Source organism: Zosterops lateralis, assembly GCF_965231275.1.
Source record: "Zosterops lateralis genome assembly, chromosome: 9".
NCBI classification, from domain to species: domain Eukaryota; kingdom Metazoa; phylum Chordata; class Aves; order Passeriformes; family Zosteropidae; genus Zosterops; species Zosterops lateralis.
Genome location: NC_139769.1, coordinates 11,046,036 through 11,062,590, shown reverse-complemented (window position 1 = coordinate 11,062,590; position 16,555 = coordinate 11,046,036). Strand labels below are relative to the sequence as shown.

At 37.4% G+C, this 16,555-nt stretch overlaps 1 protein-coding gene across 6 annotated transcripts in view; it reads left to right on the top strand.

Moving 5' to 3' along the window:
- The window catches only part of PTPRF (protein tyrosine phosphatase receptor type F), a 376,812-nt gene that overhangs the window by 66,802 nt on the left and 293,455 nt on the right, over positions 1-16,555 (top strand). Inside the window, exon 1 of one of the 6 annotated variants that reach the window (XM_083868097.1) lies at positions 2,060-2,078. The exons of the other annotated variants lie outside the window; for them this stretch is intronic. The gene's annotated coding sequence lies outside the window, so the exon portion shown is untranslated. Of the gene's footprint in view, positions 1-2,059; positions 2,079-16,555 lie in introns of those variants that run through there. 6 annotated transcript variants of the gene reach the window in all.

Here is a 16,555-nt window from a genome sequence, read left to right as displayed (position 1 = left end):
CAGCACCATTTTTCTTTCACTGAGGTATGTGCTGAAGAAGCTTTTAAAGAGAAAAGCAATGCCACTTCAGAATTTTCCCTATTTTTTGCCCTTTTACCAATACATGTCACATCTGGTCCACTGCCTTTGCAGGCAGTTGCATCAAAGCCCTCCTTGTCATCGAATCAAGTACCACTTAAAAAAATTATTTTTGGTGGCTGTTTGTCCTGGGGTGACTGTATGGTCTGGTGCACTGTTGCTACTGAATGGGTAAAGCATTCACAATAAATTTAAAAAAAATGTGAAAATACAATAATATGAAAAAGGGTCCATTTCTTAGGCTAAATGTTTTCAAGGATCCTTCATCTGTAAGGTCTTGTTTTGAAGTAAGGTTTTGTGTATGTGAGTAGCCAGGGCTGTACTGAGCCTTGCATAATGCAAGCAGCAAAAATGCTTCTCTGGAGCTTTTCTCTGAACTGTGTAACTTACCTGTTCTGTAATATACCAAATTTTTACTTTATTAATAATTTTTTACATGGGCATCCCAGAAATTCTTGTTTCCTTCTCAAGTGCATAGTTTTGTGTGTAGTACTAAGTATTTAAGTCTATTATTTGTTATTTGTCCTTAAATTTACAATATTCTTAGTGTGTGACAGGTATTATTCTCTACACTGACATTTAGCAAACCTGAGTAGTGTTTTCTTTTTGTCTTCAAGTTGCTTTTATTTTTGTATATATATGTGTATATATATCAAATTATAACGTATGTGTCTCAGGATAAACTCTTGAGGGAAAAAAATCTATGAGTAACCACTACAGCCTCTCTTTTCTTGTGACTTTGACCTTTTAACTTTAGCCCCCTTCATTTATCTTAGACTTTGTTTTTTTTCCTCCCACTAAATTGTTTATTTCCTACATAACATTGCAGTATAAACAAGACCTGCCGCATTATGTTTAGAAAATACTGTGTTTTATTTGCAAAACATACTGGGAAAATGTGGCATGAATTACTGCTGGTTAACCCAAGTTATGTCTTATCCTGTTTTTTTCTTTTCCCTTTCCTGTAGTCTCTAATTATCTGTCTTTTGAAATGTTTTAAAACATTTCATTACTCCTGAGATCAAATCAGCCAACATTTAGATAACAAAATTAGTTTTTCATTTTTTTTTAAAACAGACATTTGCATTTGCTGTTCTGTAATCCTCTGGTACCAGTCTAGCTTGATATATTTGCTATCAGACCTGCAGTAATCACACCCCATGTGAATGTTTGAAAGGCTTTTTCTAGTCCCAGATGTGCAGTGCATTGAGAGTTGTAGAGCTGGGCTTTACCCTCTGGTTACAGTAATTCCCTGAGTGCCTTCAGCATTCTGCTTTCATCCCCCTCTCTCATCACTGTTGCAGTCACTGAAGGCTGATGTGAGCCATCCAGGTGGTTTTGGATAATTCATCCATGCATTGAGCAACAGAGTTTTCTTCCTGTTTGCTTGTAGGGCTTGAGAACAAACCATTTTTAGTCCATCCCCTTAATGCAAAAGAAACTGAAACCTTGGCAGTTGCCATTTTGTTCTTGGGCTGCTTGTTCTTTGCCCATCAATGCTTTTCTCCGTTTTTATTTGAGTTTCGTGCATGTTCCCCCAGTCTCGGTGGAACAGCTCTATTTGCAGCAAGGTGTGGAACCCTTCTTTCAACAAGTTTTTCACTGGTGATTAGGATCAGCATTCCAGAGAACTTTTGCAGCTTTGTGCTAGATAAATGCCAAGTTTCCTCTTAATAGAAAAGTAACAAGTAAACTTGCCTTGCAAGTGTGTACATGTGCATACATGAGTACAAAATCATGCATGCTGCAGGAGCCTGAAATAAAAACACTTCAGTCCAAATGTGCTGCAGAACTTATTTAGGGATAGAGAATGTTTATAGCCAACCTAGCATTCATTAGGTGGCCTAGCTGCTTTTTTAATCTGAGTTACCTTTCCCATGGTTGTGCAGATGCTAAACTGGCAGGAGGACATTGACATCTTCAGAATATGAACTGCAGGCTTAATTAGTTGGCGGCACTGAGCTTACATGACTGAGGAGCAGTTCTCGGGGTGTTTCTTGGTAAGTTGATGCACAGCTCATTGAACTTTTGAATCATGGCTCTCCAGAAGGCCTCCAGTGAGAATGCATTCCTAATAGCAGCACTGGTTAACAGGTTGTCTAAGCAATTTAATGACCCAACTTCAGAATAGCTTTAATATATTCTTGTCACCCCATGTGAATAAATTGATATACTGATGAAGATAAAGCTGCCTCATTATTCAAATATTGAGAGTAGTGGTTTTTTTTTCCTGTTATCTGTCTTTCTATTTTTATATTCTTTTGTACTGCTATGCATATTCATGTTCATGGCCAATCAGTGGGAATAAAGGACCCAAAGAAGGTCTTTCTCCTTGTCCAAGGAAGTAAATATTTGGTAACTCGAGATAAGCGAGAAATAACATTTTATTTTCATAAAGAATGAAGGCTCCAGGATTTATTTTGAAACAAGGCATACCTTGCCAGCAGACTTTTGAGATAGTGGTATAATTGGTAGTATTTGGCTGGGTGCCATATTATGTATGTTTTGCTCAGAACCCCAGATTCTGTGTAGTACAGATGATACTTTTTGGAGGATGAGCATTCAGTAATAAAATTATTCCAGAAGAGAAATTGTATGCATAGTCTTTTTAGCTTCAGGTCTTGGTGCTTGGTTGTTATTTAGTTGATTGGATTTTTTTTTTTAATCTTTCCACCTGTGATGTTGCAGTGTCAAGTTTTATTGTCACTGTTGGTTTTCTTTTGGTGGTGACCTTACTCATCTTGGAGACAGGTTCTACACTGCAGTGTCAGCCCTGGACAAGATTTCATCTTGGATTTATAGGATATGGTTCCCTCCTTCTCCATTGTAACATGTGACAAAGGCCATTTCTAGTCCTTAAACAACTGTGTTATTCTGGAAGAATAAACCAGTCACAATGAAGTGTGCCCTCTGGAAAGATGAATGTGGTCCTGGAAAGCAACTTGAACTTGTGGTTAGTTTTGGTTTTTTGTTTGTTGCATGCTTTGAGAGTTAAGAGTTACCTTGCTGAGTGTCCTACTGCACTGGATATATAAATTGAGGGATTTTTACTTAATTTTTATTGAGGTAGTATCCAAAATGGAAGATCCCTTCTCCCAGTATTCTCTTAATACAGAAGAGTATCTCACTAGGCTTACAAAGCTGCTGGTGGTGATAAGAAATGAGTCTTGCAAATAAAAATCTACACATTTAATTTGTAGGTTTAAATATACAAAGGAGGAATAAGATGAGTGGGCAAGGATGCTCACAGAAATCTGTGGTTCCTTAGATTGCTTTGGTGAAGAGGCAGGTGGCCTTTAATTAAGGCAGGGAGAAAACCTTGGTGAATGTAGTTCTTGTTGAAAATGCAGTGAAAGTGAGTGGCTGTAATTCCCCCTTTCTCCAGTAGCTGTATCCTGCCTGCCTTTAATGAGGGACCTTTGTGTTTTGGCAATATGGGAATGGCTAAACAAACCAAGAGAACTTGAAGGGGATTGTAAGATTTCTTGCTACTTGATCACTTGCAACAATTCTTTTTCAATTGTCTAGAAAATAGGAAGAAGGTAGATGGCTTATTATTCCTCTGCCACAAATTGTTAATGTTGAAGATTATAAATTATATTACATAATGCTAATTAGGGTTCGTGTTTCAAAGCATGTAGCTGCTTCTCAGAACTATTTAAGTATTTGCTCCTTAAAGGAGGGAGCTCCTGTGGTAGCTATTTCTCTTTATGTGCTCCCTGCCTAGAGGGATTTTTCAGTAGTTAGAGAACTAACTAACTGTGTCTTTAACTTGAGGACTTCCCAATCTTGCCTTGATTGCTCATTGTATTTCTTTGTTGCATCTTGTCTATATTAGATCATAATGTCTTCAAGACAGGAACTGTATGGTGGAAAATCCAGGATCATGGGGTATGATCTTGGTTTAGGACCTTCAGGCAATATTTAAATACAAATAACTATGCTTGAAAGCTGCTTAGCATGTGATCTAAACTGTTACAGGGCAGCAGTTTACATTCTGCTTGAGCTTAGCAATATACAGTCAAGTTCAAACAAGTTGGAAACTGACTGTCCTGACTTACAGTTCTTGCTTTGTAATTTACCTGCTTTTCGAGTCTTAACCAAGCTCTGTTATCAGCAAATGAAGCACAAACAGGTATGCTAATACAATATTTATTCGGGGATTTGAGTTACAGGAAAGCCAGAGAATTCCAATATTTCCAGTGGCAGTTCCTTGACTGTAGTGCAGCTCTTCACAGTGGGGTTTTTTTTATATGCATAGTATGTAGTAGTTCACATTCAGATGCTGTAAAAGCAGTAGAGCTTTATTTAAAAAACTAATTTCTTCGTAAGGGTAGGCACTTAAAAATTGGACCACAACATTCCGTTTTATGCACATGTTAAAGCGTAGTAAACAGCGGCACTATTGCATTCTGTTTCTCAAATGATCAGATAATGTAATTTTTAATAACTTGTCAACTACCAGTAACAGACAGCTGTATGCAATTTGTATAGGATCCTCAAAAGTCTTCAAAGTGGAAAAATGTACAATAAAATACCTGTGCAACATGCAATGCATTATTTAACATCATAAAGTGCTGTAATGCTGCAAATTTACAGCTGTCTATAAGGCACATTAATAGGGTGGTAAGTTACCTTCAGAATGGATTTGCCTGGCACGGAGCCTCTTGGTGCAGCTGCCTGTGCCTCTTCCATGGGAGCAGAGGAGGTTCCAGGCTGAGCCTGATGCCAGCACCTGTGGAATCAAGACACATCAGGATTTTTTTTCCACTTTAATTCATTTCTGTGTCCACTGATCTTGTGGCAATTATGAGGACAGTGAAAAAAAAAAATCTAAATAGACTTGAACAACCTCCACTGGTGCAGCTGGTTGTCCTTACTCAAAACCATTTTCTGTTAGTTGATAGGTTGTCTTATCGGGAATTAAATTTTTCAGCTGAGGAAGCCATCTAACTGGAAATGGAAGAGAAACAAGGTTAAGGTTAACTGAACTGTTGGGGAAAAAAGGTATTAAAAGCATTCTGTTGGCTTTCCTATGGGAGGAGTTGGGTCATCCCTTGACTTGCATGGGGAAAAGTTTGGTGCACTGAATGTTACTGAAGAAATGACTGTGTTTGACAAATTTGTATGTTGGGTAGGGTTGTGTAAAGTCATAAACAGGAGACCGATTAAGGGACATCTGAAGCAGAGTTTTTATGTGAAATTTAATTTAAAGTTCTGTAAAATGGCCAGTGCTGCTAAAACACAATTTGTTCTTGCAGCACTAAGTGTGTTCTTATGGCCAGCTTGATTGGTTTAGAGATCAGTTGCTGAGTTTTAATACTGAGAGAGCAGGTAGGGTTGTTATCAAATAAACCAGAAGTGAGGCAGTGAGTCCTATGGGTGATTCTTTGCTGTGATGGAGCTTCAGTCATACCTAGTGGCAGGAATGAGATGTTTTGGGGTGAGAATTTGAGACAGAGGTTGCCTTTGCCTACTGGCCATTTATCAGAGGAGAAGACTGAGCTATGGGTTTGCAAAGGCAAGACAGTCCTCTGGCCTTGGTGTGCACCACTGTTGTGTCAGGGATACTTTGTTGGGTTAATGCTTTGCAATTTTTATTCACCCTACTGGGCTTTTCAATACTTGTTTGTCTTTCTTTTTCAAATACTTCTTTCTTCTGAAAGTTTGGGAATGGATGAAAGCAAGTTGGATAATCAGGAGTAGCCATAAAACAAAGGTAATAAAGATGTAATATATTGAGATTTAGGGGAGTGAGGAATTGTAATCCCCTTGGAAGCTTTTGGATAATTGTGTTGTTTCTCTGGCACATTTCAGCCATCTATCTCAGGATTAAATTTCCAAATGACTGTATAAGCTATCTTCAGGTCTTTTTAAAGGATGGAATTACATAATTAAAGATAACTTGACAGAATGTTACACCATGTTTATAAATAATTTTCTAAATGTGATTCACCCAGGATGTGAATACAGCTATAAAATTAGCCAGGTAGATAACTGAATAGTTCAGCATGAATGTTTGTATTATCACAATTAAAAGGAAGCAAATTTTGGGAAAATGTGGATTGTTAAGGCTTGATTTTGTTTTGAATGCCAGAGAAATCCAGTATGTTATTGAAAACGAAAGAAGTAATAGGGCCCTGGGAGATCTTAAATGTGAATATTAGCAGCATGTTTCTGGGTGAAATCCTCCCAAAATGTGTGCTGTGTTTTGGTGTTACTGTGTAATTGCCCCTTTGTTGCCTATCTGGGAGAGATCACAGGGCTGAAATTATTACTTTGGCCTCACACAGAGTCTAGTTTGGGCTCTTTCATTGCTATGTTTACTTTTTAATAAGTAATTCACTCTGGGAAATTACTTCTCCAGATCTCTGAAATTGGTGAGGGGAAGACTGAGAATTAGGTGAAACATATAAAGATGTGAAATTGAGGCTGAAACCTTATAGCCAGAAAGGCTTTCTGTTAGCATAGAAGCAATAGAGTTAAAGCAAATATAACTTGAAAGTTGTGTAAAGGAGAGGGGGGGAAAGAGAATATTTTGTGAGTTTCAGGAGCACCACTTGGACAACTATGTCTAAGAAGAAGAGTATTGCTTGTCCCTCAGTTTTGTTCAGACTGTGAAGACAAGTAATTTCTAAGTAGTCTAGAGTGTGGTGTAGTAGACTTCTAGGTTATTTCCAAAAAGTACAGGGCATTTTTGTGATGTGAAATTGTTCATTTGCTTCTCCTCTTGTTAATCTTTGCTTGTGTTCAATAAGTAAGTCCATAAACGTGAACATAAGTAGCCTCCCTTAAATGCTGCCTTGCAAATTATTTTGAATTTGCATTTGCCTTTTTGATAAAACAATGAGTTTAGTGAGAAACTTCTCATCAGTATAAGCTTGTTTCTAAAAAACCAAAAAAACCCTTTGACAAGTACCACTGTGCTGTTTCATAATTTCTAATATTATGAAATAACATTCAAAAGCAGTCACGTTTTGAGTATTGGCTGCCTTTATCTACTTTGACTTTGTACACTGTCATCCTGGTGGGGTAAAAGACAGAGATCCCATTTTCTTCCTTACATGTGCAGTTCTAGCATGTCTGTGCAGGATTTAAAAAAACCTTTTCTAGCAGTATCTGTAGTGCTGTTGGAGTTTGTTAGCTAATGCAGCACAAGGAGTTTACCTCAAAAACAGCCTCTTGTTATCAAAGAAATTGATTGCAGTGAAAAGGCATAAATATTGAGAAGATACCTTTCTGGCTGGATACTGGGAGGAAGCCTTTTAAGTATTTCTGTTTACCTTCGGTGTTTCGAACTGCGCTGTTCTGATAGTGGGAGTAAACACTGGTGGGTAAAGAGGAGGCAGAGCTTGGCATTACCTGCTTTCAGGTGAACATAGATTGATCCCTGGGTTTATAATTTGGTTTCACAAAGTGAACATTTTTTACAAAAAGTAAAAACCCAGGAGGCTGGTGAATGCAGTGTGGAGTTGAGACTCATACACAGGTATGCCAGTGGGAATTGTTGAAGAAAGAAGTGATGCTTTGCCAAGCCACTGGTCGAGTGAGGACTGGACAGCATGTGGATGAGGCGACCTGCTTGGGATCTGACAGGCCTGCTGTCAAAATATGTCAATATCCATCTTTGTGGAATAAAACCAGGTACTTTTGATTGCTTAAAGAGAAATAAAGTTGAACTATGTACAGCTGGAGTGTCAGTCTGTCCCAGACCTTGTCCATCCTCCATTGTATCTGGGGTCTGGGTGTGTGCCCTCGGATGGGTACAGGGAGGAAGGTGCTACCCCAGGCATTCAGTATTCGTTCTGATCAGCATTTCTTTGTGCAAACACAATGCAAATATTAAATTACTCTTCGTTTTATTTTGTTTGTTAAATGTTTGCCTGCACAATGCAGACAAATTGCTGCTGGCACAGCTATTGTCTTTGCAGGGTTACTCTGGGGATGTATCTGTCAGATCTCTATTGCGACACATGGAGGAAAATTCTGAGTGGTCTCCTCTTTCAGAAAATGCAAAAGCCTTTCACTTGGTTTTGTTGTATTTAATTAAAATAAATACACCCGGAGGCTTAAGCAATTGCTGGATGTTTAAAAAATAGAAATAGGAAGATTAAACAATTGAAAAAACATTGTAATGCACAAATGTATTATACAAAATGTATAAACTTATGTTAATAGGATGATAAAAATTCAGGAGAAAAACTGGCTTGAATATTTAAAAGTGTATCTTCAGATCCATTGCCCTTTAGGTCCTGTGCCCTCTTTCAGTATTACCTAGTCTTTGTATATATATTTTAAAATATTTAGATAATTATATTTTATATTGCCCTGTAGAAAATCTGGTTGTATCACACGGGTACTAAGTTTTTTTCTTTGTATGCATCTGATGAATTTGGGTTATAGTTCTGCATGTGCATTTGATGGAATGTTACTGATTTTATTTAAGGGTTTAATTGGACTAAAGGGTGGTGGTTATTTTGTTACTTTCAAAGAAACTGTTCCTAAAGGACATGGTGGCTGTTCTTTTACTTAAAATTACAAGTTACAGGAATCATCTGACATAAGTGAGAAGAAAGGAGAAAACATGAAACTTTCTGAATGATTTGATTGCTTAAGCTGTCTGCAGGCAGAATCAGAGTCGTGGCCTTTGTGCGCCTTGGACAGCAGTGCAGGTGATGCTGGCCTCCTGCCCAGCTAGTGCTGCAGGCTGCAGTGGTCCCTGCTGAGGGATTTTATCTATTTTTTACTGTAGATAACAAAGTGAATTTGGTTTCTCTGGTCTTCACTTGTCTTCTGGAAGTAGACTGGGGAGCATTGCTGAGATGGAAACAAGTGATGCTGGTACGATGGTCCACAGGCTCAACGTAGAGTCCTGCAGAGGACTCTCACCCAACTCCCTTGCTTCTGGAGAAGGCATTTAGGAAATTTGAATGAAATATTGAAGGCTTTCTCAGTATAAATATTGCCAGCAGAGATCAGAACATTTCACCCTTTGGTGTCAGGAGGCGGCGCACATTGAGATCTAAGTGGCACATCTACATATTTCAGCAAAATACACTGCCTCTCCTGCCTTCACATTTACTTTTAGGTTTCATTGGCAGACAGATTGCCTTTTATGTCCTTTCTGTGCACATTATGCCAGAAGGTTCCTTTGCAGAAAATAAATTTATAGTCACTATCTGATAAAGGTCTTCCCACAGCGATCCTGCAGGAACCTTTTCAGAGCCATCCTTCCTGTTGCGGTGGCATCGCTCTGCCGTGTCTCACCAGAGGTGACAGTCTACCTGCAGTATTCAGTGTTGTATCTTTCCATTGCAGTTTTTCAGACCACATCAAGGAAAAACTGAAATTTGTAAATTAAGACATCTTGGATAACTTAGTGCAAACTATTTTGCTGACTTGAGCTAGGCATTCTCATAGAAATGCTTTTTTCAATTAGGAGCTTCAGGTTTACTTGGTTATGGGCAACCTTTGTGTATATGCTCCAATGCATACATGTGTGTGTGCATGTACAATATTTACTCTTCAAAACTGACATTTAAGCAAAGGGCAAATGACTTGTGTTCATGATGTGCCACTTTGGTTGGATGCCAGTGAGTGCTGGAGCTTTTCCATGGTTAGCAGTGCCATTGTTTGCCGAAGCAAGCCCATGTTCTGATAACATTACTTTCAGGTTTTGCAAACCATTATCAGTTTACATATGTAAACTATTCAAGCTTTTAAAGTCTATGAAATCTGCCATTTTACATGCTTCCTCCTTTTTGTGAATAGAGGTAGGCAAATGGAAAATAGCCTAGCAATCAGAAATTGTTCTTCACAAAAGGCTAGTAGTAAAAGTGGAGGTGTGAAAACACTTTTAAATAGCAGAGATAGTGTATGGCATGATTAAAAAAAAAAGCGAACTTTTTTGTCTAGAGTTCAGTTAAATTGAAAAAAAAATCTGTGGATATAATGAAACAAAACTGCTTTTGTCTCCTGTGTTGCAGCATTCTGAACAGAATTAAAAAAAAACAAAAAACAACCAAACATAACCCCAAACAACTGATTTGCCATAGTTTGCTGAATTCTACATCTTGTTAGTTTGCAAGAACAAAATATTGTCTAATACTGAAGTAAGAATTCTGGCTATGCATTTGTGTTAATGTCGTTAGGAAAAAGTACTTCAAGGTTTTGTTAAAGCTAATCCAGTAACAAGATGTATTGTGATGACTTGAATATCTTAATAGCAAATTTTTCATCTCTTTAATAAGGAGGAAATGTAAAGAATATTATCAAAATAGTCTGTCTGACATGCAGAAAATGTTAAACTTTATCGCAGTGCAACAAAAACTCATTTATGGCTGCACAAAAAAAAAATTATGTCGTCCTGTGTTTGCCTGCTATAAATTTGATTTATTCCTCTAGCAATTACAGTCGCTGATTTGGTAAAAGTTGAAAACATTTCTTTTCCCCGAGCTTAACAAGACTTCTGTGTTACCATTGCTGCTGCACTGCAATACTTTGAACTTGCTTAGCAGACATGACAAAAGGTTTTAATTAAAATACTAGTGAGATAAAAAAAATCATTTGTCTGCATTAACTTTGTACATTTCTCATAATTCTTTAATTCTTGTAATAAAGGAAAAATACCATGACAGTGATAAGAAGTTGTCCTCCCTCCTTTCTCGCCCTCATCAGTAAAAGATTGTGTTGGAGCTCTGGGATGTTTTACTTAATCCCACTGTGGGCTCTGTAGTATCATTCAGATGTTCCTTGTTGGTGCAGGATGAGGAGATACTTAGAAGGCTTCAATTCACCAGCAGGAGCACAATCCCAGCATGGTTGGGGTTTGCTGAAATCTATTCAAGCACTCCAGCCGTCCCAGCTCCCAAGTAATTGTAAAATAACTTACTCTTGAGTGTTATCCCATCCGAGTATTCTGAAATTAGAGACTCTCAGCTACAAAACCAGTAGGATAGCTCAAAGACCTTCAGGAGTATTTCTGCCAAATATATGGTGATTTGGGTATGATGCTAAAAATAGAAAACATTGTCAGAGTTCATTAAATCTTTCCACTTTTTTTTTTCCTACTTTGTAATAAATATGTCATTGTCTGAAACATGATTTAAATAATGATGTAAATCAAGCAGAAACTTTGAAGTAAATCGGTTCCTTTGATCTTACTTTGTTACATTTCTCAAAGGGGAGGTTAATTATTAGTAGTTTTGTAATTACTAGATTGCCTTGATTTTTACTGCTAAGTACAGCTTTTACAGTAAGGTAGCACCTTTTGTCAGCCTTCTAAGCACATGTTATAATTGTCTGGCTATGCCAAATAAGCATCCAGGTACTTCTTATTTTTGGTAGTTAAATAGTTGTTTAACATATATTGAGTGCTGAATATATAGTTGTATTGATGTCAAAATTTGCATTCAGTTAAAATGCCATAAACAATAATGAATAGTTAACTAAGTTTTTCTTAAATTTATTTGGTACATAAATCAAAAGCAACAGTGCATTTTGCGTTTTGAATTGGTAAGGGAGGGCTTTCAAGTTGTAAAATAGTTATGAGTATTAATTCTAAATAGTGACTGGAAAATAGTTTTGGCCCCAGAGAATTTTGTAAATGGTAGATTTCATCCTCTTGCTCTAAATGTTTATATCTAGATTGGAGAACGAAAAGAAAGCTTCATGCTATGTTATTTCTTAATTGATTTCTTCTTTTGCGCAAAACAAGTATTTGAATTGAATTAACTGGATAAACTGAAACGAGGAAAAAATGCTATTTCTGCATCAGTCAAAAGGCCAGTTGTTATTTAGAGTTGGTTTAGTGCATTACTTTCAATTGTTTAACCTGCTGATTTGCCTTATTTGAAGACACGGCAAGCAGATGTAGGGTTTTTTAACACATATTAAATTTGAATACTTTTTATACATCAATTAATTTTAATTTTATGCCTATTTACAAATACATAAAATATGTTGTAATGCTTTAGAAACATAAATATAATTTATATTAAATATATCAGAACATTATTTAAGTATATGTTTAAAATAAACATTTATTTTACTTCTCAAGGAAAAATTCTTAACCATGTAAAAAGAGAAATTAATGTATAGGAGAGTTTCTTTTATACTGTGTCACTTATATAAGCATATGGCTAAGCATAAAAATCGAAAGAAATTAGGAGTTCTTTTATTTGTGATTACAAGAAATAAGAACTCTGACTATACAGAGGTGGCCATTGTTATTGTATTGGTATTGTTAATCATCTGTCTGAAGATGTATTGTTGATGCAGCCGTTATAAGTAGTGTGGGAATCCATGCTGTAGTGTTTGCATTTCAGTTCATGATGGTATAGATCTGAAATTGTAGGGCAAAATAGGTATGTGATGCATTTATTTTACTGTTATCAGTATATTCAAATTTAGGTGTTTTATTCTCATATATAAAATTGAAATACAAGTGTTCCTGAGACAGAATTTTGACTTATTTTACTAAGCATAAACTAGTATGTTTATATTGTAAATAAATTTATAAAGTGCTCTTTATTTTAATATTTTCTGTTATAGGAGATCACTCATTGGGGATTATAATTTATGATAATTTTGGTTTGGGAGTGGAGAAGGCTGTTTATTAATTGAAAATATGCTTGTCTAGACTTCATGAGTATATTCATCCACATTTAATATGCATCTATAATAGATGCTCTGTAGTAATGAATGTGTGATAGAGTAAATGTGTCAATCTGTGTTCACTTTAGACACTTGTATTTCAATTTTAAGCTGCATTTCACCTTTGGTAGAAATTGGATGTTCTGGTGTAATGACTGTTGGGATTCCAGCTCCTGTCTGCGATAGTAGCATTGCTGCTCTGAAAGGAAAACACGTTTGGTTTGTGCAGACTGATGCTATTTATGGTTTTTATTACCCTTTTAGAGGAGATAGAAGGAAAAAAACCCTAGGATGTTCATAAAGGTGTTAAAGACTGGTTGTAAGTAGAGTGGTTTGCTGGTAGCAGTTTACCATTTTGGACATTGCTGCTGATTCCCTAATGCATTCTTTGGGTCTGCAGGCTTTTTGTCAAAAGCCTTGTAGGGAGCCAGGTAAGATACCTGTGTGCTTTTCTCTTGTTCTCAAACCCTTCAGAATTCTCTAAAGTCCCTTAAAGTTCCGTGCAGGAGTGTGCTCAATGTGGAATTAAAGCTTTGCAAAAGAGGAGGTGGGAGACCCTGGAGCAGTGCTTGGAGAGTGCTCCTTTCTAGCTCATCCTGGACAAAGAGACAGTAACCATGTTCTGGGTTTTTTTTTTTTTTTTTTTTTCCTCTTTTCCAAGCTAGCTGGGAATTGGCACAGGTTTTTCCTGGGACGACAGTAAAACTGTGCCTTATACAATGTAGAGAGCTGAGATTTTGAGATCTTGTATATGGAATGAAACAGTCCTTCTGGTTTAGCCTTGGCAGATTCCAAGTTTGGGTGATTGGGGAATGGATACTTTGGATGAAAAGAGATCCATCCTCTTATTCTATATGCAAGAAAAGATACAGTAGGCTGATGTATAGTAATGAATTTCTTAATAAGAGTAACTCTAATCCTAATTACTAATAATTAGCTACTCATCATTCTTGAGACATATGTCTTTATCTCTTTGATTACTTAGTAGCTAATAATAATTTGTATGCCAGTCATACATGTTTCCTCATAACATAAACCTCTGTTAAGTTCTTCACAATCCCATTCATATTATACATTTGTCTAAAAAAGCTTGATACTCTGAGGAGGGGAGAGGAGGTACAACACGGGAAACTATATCTGAAAGGATGTTCCTACTTTTCCTCCACTGTGATGAAGAGAACAAGTGGATGACTCTTTGGAGGAGTGAGAAAAGGTGTGAAATGAGATTTCTAGTGAAAATGAGTCTCTTTCAAAGTAATTGTTCATCTTGTTCCAAGCTAGAGCCTTGTTTTGCTTTGTGTTCTCTCCTTTGAGAGAACAGTCAAGGAGCAGTATAGAGTCATATAATAACTTAAAAGATTCTAGGAAACTAGAAGGTGAACATGGCCTACATGTGCTTGATGCCGTGAAAGTCCAATCTGGTTGCTTCAAACATTGACAGCAACTATTCCTGTTTAGTCATGGAGAGTTTTGCTCTGTAGTGCTCCATGTACAGGAATAACACAAGTAATGAGAAAATGCTCTTATCTTGCATCAGCTCCGTGAAGAGCTCCAACCACTTGTTTTATCAGGCTCGTGTGTGTATTGGTCTGCCAGCCTGGCTGTGTCAGTACTGCTGGACTAGAGGAAAGTCTTTAATCTGGTACATCTCTGAGCAAGATGACGTAGCTGCTGCCCTTTGGTACTAGCAAGATCTGTGGGCTGAATATTGATGTGCACCTCTACCCAAGTGGTGCATATCCGTGATTGTTCTTGCTCCTTTGAGCTATTGGAAATGGAGGCAAGATGTACAGCTGTGCTTGGATAAAATGGTTATGTGTCAGTTGGATATATCTGAAAAAATTTAGCCCCCCTCCCTGCAGCAGTATAGACAAGTCTTTGACTCTGCACGGGTTTTGCTGATCAATATAGGGAGCCGTGTGGGAATTACTTTGTTACACTAAACGTGTAGCAAGTAAAAACATAGGCTGGACTTATGGGCATCTGAAGTAAAATTCCTGGTCAAACCTTGAGATGCCCAGGGTGGGGTGTGAATTTTCCCCGTTGCCATAGGATCCTCAAGGAAGATAGAGCACGTAAGCAGTGTTCCTTGATTTTGTACAAGTGGGAGTAGTGGCATCATTTCTCCCTGGAAATCCTTGTAACTTATTCATCAAACTTAGTCATACACTTGTAGGTAAGAGAGATTGTTCAGAATCTCTCAAGAAATGTTTTGCCTTATTTTGAGAGGTTTGTTTGCTTTGTGCCCAGAACTTTGTGCCCATGAATATTTTCGTGTTTGACCTGCTCCAAGGACCTGTTACCAAAATAACTGATAATATTTTAAAAGGCAATACCAAGAAACCAAATGTTAATCAGCTCCCTTGTTTGTTTGTTTGTTTGTTTGTTTGTTTTCCCAGAAGAAAGCTGTGAATGGTTAGGCAAAGACATGCATATATTTCAGTAGTCCAGCTTTGGCTGAAGAAACCTGGGCTGCTGATGGTTTTTTGGATGGTGCCAAGGGCTCATCTGCCTTCTATATCAAAGGGTTCTGCAACTAAAAAGGTCATCAGAACACTGATACTCAATGCATCTCTCTGGTTATCCTGGGTCTTAATTAAGCCAAACATGAAATGTCAGCTCCTTGAGCTCTAGGAATACTCGTGTGATTCACCATAGCAAAGGGCCTGGCAAGTATTTACCCGGTGGTGCCAGAAATGCTTGTGCAGTAGTGTTGTATTCTTTCTAACTTCCTTAGTGTGTAAGGATGCTGTGTTGGATGGCCTAGAAACTCCAAGCTTGTTAGTCAGCATTCTTGCAGTAGTAGGCAGGAGCAGGGTTTTTTCTCAGCCACATGCCTAGGATTTTTTGAGTACAGCCTTTTGAGCCCTTCTAAAGCACGTGGGACTCCTCTATACAATCATGGCTTGGTTCTCCAAGGTCTAACTAGCCCTTCATGTGCATCATGCATTTTGTTGTCTTTTGTGTTTTGTAGAGATTGAAGACTGAAGTAATTGCTGAGCTGAGAGCTCCCTTGTGACACAGAATTGCATTTTTCATAGAGTGAAACTGGCACTTGAAATCATAAAAGATGTATTTTATTTTTATTTTAATTTTTCTGTCCTTGTGCCCAGCTCTGTTCTACACTTTAGGGGAACCACGATATTCTTAAGATATCCACAGAGTTCTTGAATAAATTAATGTAGAATTTGGAAAACAAACTGACTTTGTTGTTTATTATCAAAGCAGAAGATGCCTTAGCACTAACTCTGTCTGCAGAGCTAAGACCAGTGTAGCTCAGATGTGTTCAAATCAAATGCTTCTTCATCTTAAATAAGTTTTCTCACTGATTTGCAGAATATCAGCTTGCTTCTTTATTATACAATATACAATTTCTGTGAACTGGATATTCACCAAAGGTAACATTAGACACTGAGCAAAATAATTGTTTCCTGTCACACTGCATTAGTAACTGGGAAGAAAGTGTTTCCTAATTTGTATTTGTGCAGAACTAAATATAGCTCTAGTGAAGCTTAACTTCAGCTCCAGCCATTCAAGTCCCTAAGAAATTGAGTACTGTGTTTGTCAGTCACTGGAAAAATGACTTTGTGTGTGTGTGCTCCTTGCCCTCCCACTTTTCATTTTATAATCTTAGAGACTTGAACGTGAGGCTGTCCAAACTCTTGAGAAAATCCTGATAGTCCTGGTTTACTGCCGTCTGCAGAAACTATGGCAGAACTTTTTTTTCTATTAGGAGTTTGAGGATATCAAGCCCTGACTGCATTCCCCATTCCATATTTAGCAAAAACGAGGTTAAGTTGTCCAGTTATGTTTTCCAGCAGAG